The sequence below is a fragment of the Antennarius striatus genome, chromosome 5 (assembly GCF_040054535.1).
Source record: "Antennarius striatus isolate MH-2024 chromosome 5, ASM4005453v1, whole genome shotgun sequence".
Taxonomy (NCBI): Eukaryota; Metazoa; Chordata; class Actinopteri; order Lophiiformes; family Antennariidae; genus Antennarius; species Antennarius striatus.
Window position 1 is genome coordinate 20,389,643 of NC_090780.1, and position 11,632 is coordinate 20,401,274.

Here is an 11,632-nt window from a genome sequence, read left to right on the forward strand (position 1 = left end):
TGGAGCTGCTGTCCGGAACAGCGCAGCTCCATTCATTAATGACGGAGGTTAATGCTGGACCACAGCCAGGGCTCCGTGCGTCCGGAGGGTGAAGAATTAGAAAATACGCACGGATCTCCCGTTCCCATCGCTTCATTTGTCTCGGTAACAGCCGATCGTGCCTCCACTGACCCCGGATCAACTTGTCATGTTCATTCGCAGCAACAGGAGGAGGAGAGATTCCAGCAGATCGGTAGGTAGGCCAGATAAAGTTGGATGTTTGGTGGTTTCCATGGTGCGTGACTCGACTTGCTCCAATATATTTTGTTTGATGTGATTTTTTTTAATTTTTTTTTTTACACATTTTTCTTCTGTGTTTCGTTGCTATGGATATCAAATTACATCTCTTCTGCAACCCTGGTTCAAGCCTCATTAACACAACAGGATAAAACATGAAGCAGGATTATGTAGGTTTTCTCACTTTCAATCAGTAGTTATTCATCTTAATGAAGTATTTGACGTTTGTGCGGTTTTTTTTCTGATAAAAATCCAAATAGTTTATTACCTGCATGTGTCGTTTTAGTTGTTTTAGTTGCAGTGTATGACATGAACCTTATTTAAAAATTATGAACTGCCACATTATTGCTATACTTTGTTTGGGTGCTCTGAAAACTGTTTAGACAAACTTTTTGCAAACCAATCAAATTGTGTTTATCACCAGCTGATCCTTGCAGGGGAACCACAGAGAGGACAGCCGTGTGCGGCCTGTGGACAGCAGTGTCCTGGCTTTTATCTTCACAAATGGAGGTAACAGCATTTTTTAAAATTCTGTACACCAAAATCACAAGAGCATTTGATATCAAACCAGGTTGGCTGAAGCATCTCATGATAATATGATGAAGGATAATGATTACTTGCTATACCCAGACGTAGTGGTACATCCCTAAGTATTCAAGCCTGCCTGTACATTGACTACATCATATGTTGGAGTGTTGTAAATGTCTTTGGCTGTGAAACAAACTGTTTTGTAACCAGAAGTAATGCTGACATGAGGCACAGCTGCTTTGAGTCAGACCCAGCTCACTATTGATCAGTGTCAGCTGATTCTCGTGAGCAACAATCTCTGTTTAAAGGCCTGCTTTACTGGCAGTATTGACCTAATAGAAAAGTCATGGCCTGTGTCAGATCTTTCTTTTCTTTTTTTTTTGTAGCTCCTTTGAACCAAAGGCACATTATGCATTCTTTCATTTAGGACCATAATAATTTGCTTGACGTGCTTCACTTAAAATAATTTTTAAAAGAAAGGAGAATCCTAAGAAAAGACAATTTAAATGCAGTTTAAATAGAATATGCTTTCGTTTTAATGTTATTTAGTCTTGTCCACGTCATGCTGCAGCACAGCATTCATTTTATTGACGTCCCTTCCTCAGAAACACACAATAAGTCAACAAAAAAAAACTACATTTCTTTTTGGAAAACAATCAGTTTAAAATCCACCTTCTTGGAAGCTTTAGATTTGTTAGGGTTGTTGTTTCTTAATAGAAATCCACAATGGAAGAGGAGGATCGGAACCATCAAGACATCCAGCCTCCTGGATGCTGTAAACTATTACAGGGGCAACAGTGGACTCAGGAATGCAGCCTTTAATTGCCCGTCTTTGCAGACTCACAATAACAAGTCAACATTTTCCCCTCCGACAAACTGGAATAAAACGTCATCATTGGACAAAGACGTGAGGAGCCAGACTTTGTGTTTGGAGGCAAAAAGGCAATTAATGGCTCCAACAAGTCTTTTATTTTTTTATATGCAGAGAAAGTTGCCAGTTTTACAAACAATTTCCTGTCTTTCTTTCAACTAAATCTAATGTGGTTTTGCGATCATTTAGTGAGGTATGCTAGTCAAACTGTGTTCTGGAATGTGGTGGACTTTCAGTGACCCTGAGGTTAGAGATAGTGAGATGGAAGATGCAGGTGAACGCATTCTCTCTCCACTGATCACATACCAGATGTTGTTTGTTCGTTGCTTGGCTACCAACGAATAAACAACAGCTTCAGCTGTTTTTCTACTGTCAATAAAGAGTTATGGTGGTGCATTGTTGTGTTGTCAGAGTCACATTTAAAGCCCACTCCACCAGGAATCATTTATCTTTTGTCCTTCTTAAACTGGCACTGACAGAGTCAACAGCAGAATTTGTGGCTGTGATAGTGGCTCAAGGGATGGTAGTGTTTGTCCCTGGGGGGTGAAGAGACACCAAAGAAGAGGTCAGGAGATTATTTCCAGGTGTTTTTTTGTTGTTGTTTTTTTGTTTTTTTAATTTTCCAAGGCCACCATTAGTTTCACCTTTGTGATCTGAGTTGTCATTAAATTGCTTTTAGGCAACATTGAGACTGTTGATCCTGAACTCTTATGGTTGGGCATCCATTTCTACTAAACTGCAGTCATGTTCCCACTATGGAACTGGTTTTGAATTTTGTCCATTCAGTAAATTTACCTGGGTCCTTTTTTAAAAATGTTTTTGGTTTCCCATCTGCCTGCAAACCAGCTGAGCAGGTGATGTAAAGACACTCCAGACCACTGCCTGGCTCTATAATAAACAAGCTAACATGAAGCTACAAACTGTATACTCCATTGTGTGCATTGCACTGAAGATGTTGTCATGACAGTTTCATGCAATTGTTGCTGTGACAACCAGTAACAATGAAGTAGCGCTATCCTCGGATGACGTTCTCACAAGTACGGAATACACATTCAATCCAGATTAATTATGAAATAATTTTTTGTTTTGACAATGTTTGATTTCTGAATGTATTAAATCAGAAAGCAGTTCAGTTTCGCTCTGACCTGTAATTCATGTTGGTAGACAGGTATTGTTTGCTAAGCTTTAGCCAGGATAATTAAAGTCTTAGAGAATAAGTCACAGTGAATGTGTGCTGGGTTACACTACAGTCTCCTGGCTTTTAATGTGTGTTTCTTTGGATTTCTCTGAAATATTAATGAATTCTCTGAATATTCAGTGTGTACATCCAACACAGGTGCTGTTTTTCTCCCTTTTCTTTCTTCTTGGTCTTTCTGTTCTGCCTCTTTATAAAATGTTCCACGAAGCTTAACTCCTGGGGGTGTTTATAGCCAAGTCGTCTGAGTGTGTTGAGGCATGTCCTATTCACAGTCAAGCTCTGAGTTTTTAAAGTCACCCAGGCCTACCTAAACATTACCCACAAGAATCTGCTGTTAATGTTAAACCCAACAGTCTGTGTCTACAAGCTTTACAAAAAGGGTTCTTTCCTTTTGAATAATAGAAAATTAAACAAACAAAAAAAACTAACTAAAAAAACAATGAAAGCAAGTTCTCAAATTACTAAAATAAGGGTCTTTTCCAGGGAGTCCGTGTGATGGAATTCATGCGTCTGTATTAATGCAGTTGTGTGGTTCAGGAGTCTGGATAGAAGTTAGATAAGCGCGTTTGGAGGATCACCAACTAGCAAGTTGAAAGACCTCTTAGAAGATTCATGACATTGACATTCCCGCAGCATTCCTAGCGATCTCTTGGGGTAAAGTGGAAAAGGCCGCCTGCGTTCCTCTGCTTTCCCTGTTTCACACAAATGAAAGAAGGTTGTGTTACCTTGCTGCGTCTGTGTCAGTAACCCGGTAAGCTGAGTGGGCTCCAGGTTTGAAATAGGAGTAGATCCTCCTTGCACAACATGCTCTTTCTGAATTATTAATACTCTGCCTTTGGCTTAATTGAATTTCCTTGTCTAATGAGACTCATTACCAAGCTTATTAACATCCTCTTTAGCGTGAATACGCTACCTGATCAGCCTGATCGCATGAACCACTTCTGTATGTTGCCAACGTGTTTTAGAGATGCATCTAATGAGTTCTTAAATGGTTACGCTTGACCTATTGATGGGGTTAGGTCGGTACAGGCATGACTCAAGACTACAATTATATCATCACATCTTGATTATTAGCTCTTCCTGCATTACCTCTGGCCGAGAGCGCAGCTTAAAACTTCGGTTAGAGCTGTGTGTTCACTTTGGGTTGCCAGAACTGACCGACAAAGGATAAAGGCCTTCACTGAAACAAACTGCAGCAGTGAGGGGAGGGTTGCATTAGAACAAGAGGGGGTAAGAGAGGAGGATAAGGGTTGAGTTTTAACCCCGGCCTTGAATGGCTTGCTGATGTCTGTCCCCTCGGTAACCCACTCTGATTTACATAACACAGGCCACCCCCGCTATTCACTGTGTTAACAGGACCTGGCAAATAAAACTGTCAAGGCGGCCAGGCATATGAATCAGCTCTGGCTTTTTTGACTTCGAAGAAGACTCGGTATGAGGTAAGGGGGGAAGCCACTGGTGGTCTGTGTCAGACAATGGAAACAGCAGATTTTTCACTGAGGCTGTCTGTGTATCCGCATGGAGACGATGACTCCCCTTGATAACTTCCAGTGTTGAAGAAAAACTCCCCAACATGCTTTCCCCTCTCCCTCCCAACGCCCTCTTGAGCACTTGTGCAGGTCAGAAGGCAAACTAATAAATGAAATAATAAAGAATTTGTTCAGGTTGTGTCTTATTCTGAAAGTTTTTAATCTTTTTCATTTAGTGGAAGCTTATTTTGAAATGCTTTTTGGGGTTGTTTTTTTTCACCATCCTCTGGAGTGATGCCACGTATGACTGATGTTCACAGATAATACAATCCCAGAGAGCCAAGAAGCCCTAATTATAAATCATGGCTTGACCTTTAGTTTCTCTGACAGTGTTGGCCTGAACTTGTCACTTTCCATCCCTCTCCTTTTATTCTCTCTATGGCTGTTTTCTCTTGTCTCACAAACACTTCTACAGTCTCTTCTGGTGACAGAATGAACCAGAACCCAAACGTTCTGTTGGCGTCACAAAAAACACACTTAAGGGCTACGACTGTTGTTGAATTTTTCTTTTAAAAATATGAAAATGCTTAATTTTTGGTTTTATGTCAGATTGCATTCAAATTAAGTCAATAACTGACTCCAAATTTTAATAGCATTTTTTTTGTAATTTGTTATATAACCCATTGACTGTAATAGAAATTAAATGGAGGTGGTCACCATAATCTTTTAGATGTTATCAATGCAAGGCATTTCTTTTTTGTTTTGCGTTTCCTGTTTAACTGTGCAATTTCCTCTGGGATTATTAAGGTATCTAATTTATTGCAACTAAATGGAATTGTGTTCACCTTTGTATTTGTAGACCCTATTAACAGAGAGCAAGTTATATCTCTCTTCTAGCTTACATGCAGGTATCAATTACATGCACACAACACCTCTTAAATATGTTTGTATGTGAGTGAGAGGCTTTGTTCTACAGAGTGTCGGTGACCGTAAGTTTGTCAACTTCATCTGTGAAACAAAGATGGATCCTGAGACCTGTACAGAAGGTTATGTTGTCTCATCCACCAGGTGGGTTCTGAATGTGTAACCATAGATTCTACGTGGTGTCGGGTTCCTCCTATACTTGTGATTGCTTGTGTAATATTTGTTAACGGCTGTATTATTACCAGTAGGTGAAATTGTTGCATTTGGAAGAGTTTATTAAATTCTGATGTGCATCCTGATGGGAATGGGAAGTCTGGATCATTTTAATCAATTTCAACTCTCAACATCTTTTCAAAAGCTTTTTTAAAATTGGAGTGCTGCTACATCTGATGGAATAAACCAGATGATTCTAGGAATTCTTAAATCTGCTCAGCTGTTTTCCTCACATTTGGAGGTGAAATAATCTGACCAGCAGGAGGCAAGCATGTCCAACTGTACAATAGCTTTTTTGAAAGTATGTCATCTAAATTATTAAAAAGGCTGGAAATTCATTTTTGTTGAGTAAAAGAGACTTAGATGGTCAGCACTAAACAATGGCTCTAGGGTATAACATAAATAGAGCAAGAGAAATGTTAAATAAGTCAATAAAAGGCTTTTTCTCACATAGGAATAACAAACATACAAATAAACATCCACATTATGTTCCATAATAATAAACCAAAAGAAAAATCTTCACAACTTTACAAAATACAGTGCTGCACTTCAGCACAATTGAATAAATGAGAATTCAGTCTAATCAGACTTAATGTATTCTGTTTCATATGGATGTAGTGTAGAGCAGGATGGTAAAAGACAGCTGTGCAAGTCAATAAAATGTTCTCTGCAGTGCAGCAAACAGCCTCAGCCTAGTCAAGGTCATCTTGAACAGGTGCTCATGTATTTGGATTAAGACTGATAGGCATCAGAAAAGTCATTTTATTCCCTCACAGAAGATAATGTATGTTTGGTTTATGACGTGTGCGTTTTATCAGCTCACACACGCAGATAAACGTAATATTGGGCGTAATCTAATCCTTCTGCCTTTCCAACTACTTTTTTGAATTATGCATCCACCCAAAAATCCCACTGAAGTCATAAATGCATCAAATGACTTGTATATTGTTGCAGTAAATTAACACAACAGGGTTACAGTCTTGCATTGTTTGTAGTTTGCGTTCACCTTTTCACCCAGCGAACCCGTAATTCTACGTGGCCTGAGTGCTAGCATTGCTAATTCACCCCAGTTTTTGTCCTGGTGCTGATCCATGCCTTAATGAAGGCTTAGTGTGCTAAGCTGCCTTTGAACTGTCACTGGAAATAAAGGGAGGCAGGCTCACCGCTGCCATATGCACTGCAAGTTATCATTTACTGCACTCAGACCTACAATTCAAATCTCCCCACCCTAGCAGAGACTTAATTCATGGCATCTTAGCCTTTTTTTTTTCTTCATGCACTCTAGTTGGTAGAAGGTTCAGCTAGTGTATTTTTGCTACGTGATATCGTTGCTCTGCAAAGATACAAAGCAATTCTTGCTTTTTCTGCTTACCTGTGTGTCAAATAATTTGATGCAAGCAGTGGTAACACACCATTACTGCTCTACCGCGTCTTTACTTATGTCTCTTCCATACTCGGCGACAAAAAAAGTGTGAAACACATTATCACTGATCCACAGCAGCTTCCATTTCATTTCATGTTAGAATGCACACACACCTGTACTCCTGATCTAATTCAGGCAGTTAGCATTCACATCCAGTTGTGTAACAGACTCCCACAAGGTGCAGAAGCTCTCAGCAGTTTATCCATGCGGTATACCTCTGTGTGCTTCAATCCCATAATGCAGTGGTTTCCAACCTTTTTTGCACCACTGGTTTAACGTCACATAATATTTTCACGGACCAGCTTTTTAAGGTGTGGTGCATAAATACAACAAATTGAAATTTACTGGCAATGTACTCTGTGCTACCAACCAGAGTGGCCCCTTGAAGAAGGTAGATGGGTAAGACATAGACAGAGAGTCCTGTAATTTTCAACAAAAAAACCCAAACATCTGTCAGAATCAGATAATAGATTAAATGGAAATAAGATGTGTATTGTTTCTGTGTGGCCCGGTACCGATTGTTACTGGTTTGTAGCCCGGGGGTTAGGGACTTCTGTCTTAATGGATTCAATCAGGACCCAAGGTCAGCGGGTGACATCATGATATCAGGTTTTCCGTTACATCTGATAAAATATATCAACATAATAATGAATGAGACACAACATTGTTGAGATTAAATGAATATTGATTTTGATGTTAATTTAATAGCCTCCACATGTTTCAGATAGCTTATCTGTGAACTGATGAAATACCTGTTTATACTGTAGGTTTTAATTGATTATGAATTATTTATTTTAGACATTATAGAGCAGAAACATCTTTAAACACTTCATGATTGGCCTCATGGTGAAGGTTATCATCTGATCCAAAATGATTAAAAAGCTTTTCAAAATAACTCTATAGTCTTATTATGCTATGGGTCAATGATAAGATGTCATGTACACAATGATATTGTTGCATGGTGGTGCTTTAAAATCTCATCTGACTGCAGTGCAAAGACAAAAGGTCAGGGAGTCAAAAGCTCGATTTCCATTCCTCCTCTGGGGTCCATGAACTTCAGCACAAAATGTCATGGCAATCTATCATTAGCTGTTGAGAAATTTCAGTATAATCCAGAAAATGCCAAACCTGCCAGTAGTTATGGGAATACCAAACATCTTCAGACTACACTATCCAAACTGTATACGCTGAGCTCATGTTAGTTGATTTTACCCATCCATCCTCACAGCACAGTTAAAGAAATAATCATCACCAAATTTGAAGATCAATCCTCTGGAAATATCTGTAGAAACTATTAGGCAAGTTAAGCAAATTCAGTGTTAACCAAAGGGGAGAGGAATGACCAGCTGACCACCAGACAGACCAACATTTCCATTTGAGGAAATGACACATCATCTTCTCATATTTGGAATGCAGTGCATGCATGCATCTTTTTTGTTTTGTCTTCTACTCTGATTGTGCATTAGTCATTTAACTACGTATTGAGTCAATCCTGTGATAGATGGGTCCGTGCAGATCAGATCAATGGGTAAAAGGAAAGAGCGACTGATAGAACTCAAGGACAAGAATTATTTATCTATCTTACAGCTTCCATTTCTTTCTGCCATTATTTCCACTTTTCCTGTGTGGTTTCTTTTATACTCTTTCCATTCATTCTGATTGCGATACACCCCCTGCATCACTGCGTCCTCATCTCGCAAACCCATCATTCTAGCTGACCCCCCCCCTTCCTCTCTTCCTCCCTGTGTTTATCCATCCATGCTTCTCCTCATCCATCCAGATTGTAGACTGCCAGCTCAGCGTACCGAGGTTTAGGGAGTGCACAACTTCAAAGACTTCTTTGATTATCTCCTCCTCATGTTTTCCCCCCACGCCCCCAACCCTTCTGTGTCCAGCCACCTGTTCCCTCCCGGAGGCTGCATGGAGGAGAAACCCAAATATCAGAGCTGGACTGGCAGCATGGTTTGAACACAAAAGCTGATGTAGATTTTCAGAGGTCTTTAGCGGAGGTGATTTTGGAACGTGTGTTTCCTTTATGTTTAAGGTTGTAGAAGCCAACAGAGGTCAGTATTGTACAGCAGCAAAGTATCCTGACATCTAGGTTTTTACCAACAGAGTCTCTAGCCACTGCTTCAAGATGATCTCTCTGTTTATTAGGTGGACCTCATCAGTCAGGGACTTTCTGACAGTGTCTCTCTGATTGCCATTACTTTAATGACCTGTCCCATTTTCATTACAGACCCAAAATCCCAGTGGAACTCAAACTCTCATTTGTTCCAACAGCTAAAGCAGGTGGAGCTTGATGACTCTGCAGTGTTAAATTATTTGATTGGTTTATTGACTCAGCCAGGCCACTGATTATTGGCTGGTTTCAGTGGCTTATTGACCAGAGACAATTGGGTGCTGCTCTCTCCTCTTTAGGAAAGGGCCCATAACGCCACTCCATCAAACAGTGCTGAAGAGGAAACACTCAGGCTCAGTTGCTGTATTGATTACGATGCTCCGTTTTAAGACCAAATGTGTCAAAAAAAAAAAAGAAGCAAAAAAAGTTGAGCTAAATTTCTCACACTTCATAGGATGAACTTTTTGAATCATCAGAGCTTTGACTCTCATCTATTCCTGGTATTCACCCCATGTCTCTATCCGTCTATTCATCAGTCATCCCCCCCGTCTGTCTGTTTATGTGTTATCTGTCGTCATTTGAGGAGTGGGCGAGGTGTCATCTTTGGTTCTGCTCACTATTCTGAATGAGTCAAGGCTAACGCTTATTGGCTGACTGAACTGTGATGCACTTCTTTTATCTCTGTGGGTGTTTTTTTTTGCCTGATATATTATTTCTTCAGTCTGAGTGTGTATGCAGATTGACAGACGTAAGTAGCAAAGTTAACGGAGGAGTGTTGGTCTGCAGAGAAACCAAAGAATGGTGACAAGTCTATATTAATGTGCAACATTCTCGGTCTCCCGTTAATGTTATCTATGCAAACAGCCAGTGTGCTCTGGATCTGTGCAACACCCTCTTCTTCTAGCTTGATGTGTGACATGTCTGCTGGTTTAACAACATGAAGGTGCTAAAACAACTCTCTGTTCGTCCCATATCCTCATCAAGACACCACAAGGCCATAATGTGACCTCCTACAGTATATATTATAAGCCAACCTTTGTGGTGGTTTATAATATATAAGAGAGAGTCTCTGAAGTGAATCCTGTGTTTCATTTGGCTGTTAGTGCCGACCTGTGCCGGTATCCATCAGCTGATTTGAATGCCAAGGGAGGTAGAGAGTGGGGAAGGATTCACAAGATGGAAATAAAGGCTGTGAAGCATTCCTCAGCAACACTTCATAAAGTCTTATACATAGACTATTATGCTAGTCATTGATAGCTTTACCTGTAGCACTGCAGTTGCTTGTTACTATGTCAATATGTGTGAGATGGAAAGACTTGGGAATGAACATTCATGCTTCTGGAAGACAAGTTGCAATAGTTTTGGTGATCCCTTCAAGCTATGCATTTTCACATTCAGAAATAAACCCATCAGTGTGGTGGCTGTAATTTCACAAACTATTTCAAACAGTTGCATTATTCTTATATGTTATATATTGTAATGTTCTATTATACTGCACTCCGATGAATCACTACTGGGAATCTCTGCATCTCTGCAGTCTCTGCATTCACCACTTTAACTTTTGGAGATGGTATTTCCGCACTTTTGTGGTACGTGGACAGATGGATGGAAGAGTGGTTGAATTAAAACACATAGCATATTTTTGCATGCTGTGACCTGCACAGGAGGATGTGAAATAGACATACTTAAAAGCCTATGTGTTGTGAAGAGACAGCGTGGGCACAGACATTGAGTCATTGGATTAAGACTGATGGAAAGAGCCAGTATCTCAGCCACCTGACAAGCTGTCTCAACCATCAGATTGAAACCATATCTCACTCTCTCTCTCACTCTCTCTCTCTCTTATATATCTCACTCATCTGGTCATTTGCTTAAGTTGACTGGTTGCTAAGGTGATGAATGGGCTGTAACTTTGCTGCTGGCTTAATAGTGCTACACATTCACAACACAACAATAGAAGCATGAGGGATGTGGATAGACGGGGAGGGTATGTATAACAGAAATGGAAAGCTCAGACCCAAACATGTTGGCGTTGCTTCTTTGACGTCAGACTTTCCTGATCTGTTTCCCTTTAAACTGAGAAACTGAGTAGCAGAAGGGCCGTACAGGTAACTTAGCTGATCCATAGTCAGTTGTAGAAAAAACTAAATGTTCGATGATTTGGAAGTGGTATCATCTTCCGCTTAAAACTGAAAACCGTTATATATGATACAGTTATCTTATCCAAACTTATCAGATCCAAAGAGAGGGCTAAGTGTCGTTTACCAGGTGGTTTATTTTCATCTCTGATCTCCAGGAGACAGTATTTCTTTTAAAGCAGCTTTAATTTTAGGCAGGTTTGATTCAGTTCCCCGTGAGCCAAAAAAAAAAAAAAACTGTCCATGATCTGCTCTTCATTCCACAATTCAAGTATGATTGAATTGTGGAGGCATTCCTTCCATTTGTAAAGCTGAAACTCTTGAGAGCAGAGCAACAGACCGCCATGGCAGCCATTCATTATAAAACCCCTCTGTGATTTATTTCTTAACCTGATACTCTGGTAGTTTTAGTCAACGGACAGACTGTTAAAAAAGTCTTGAAATTAATGTTGACAGGTCTCAGCTTGGCT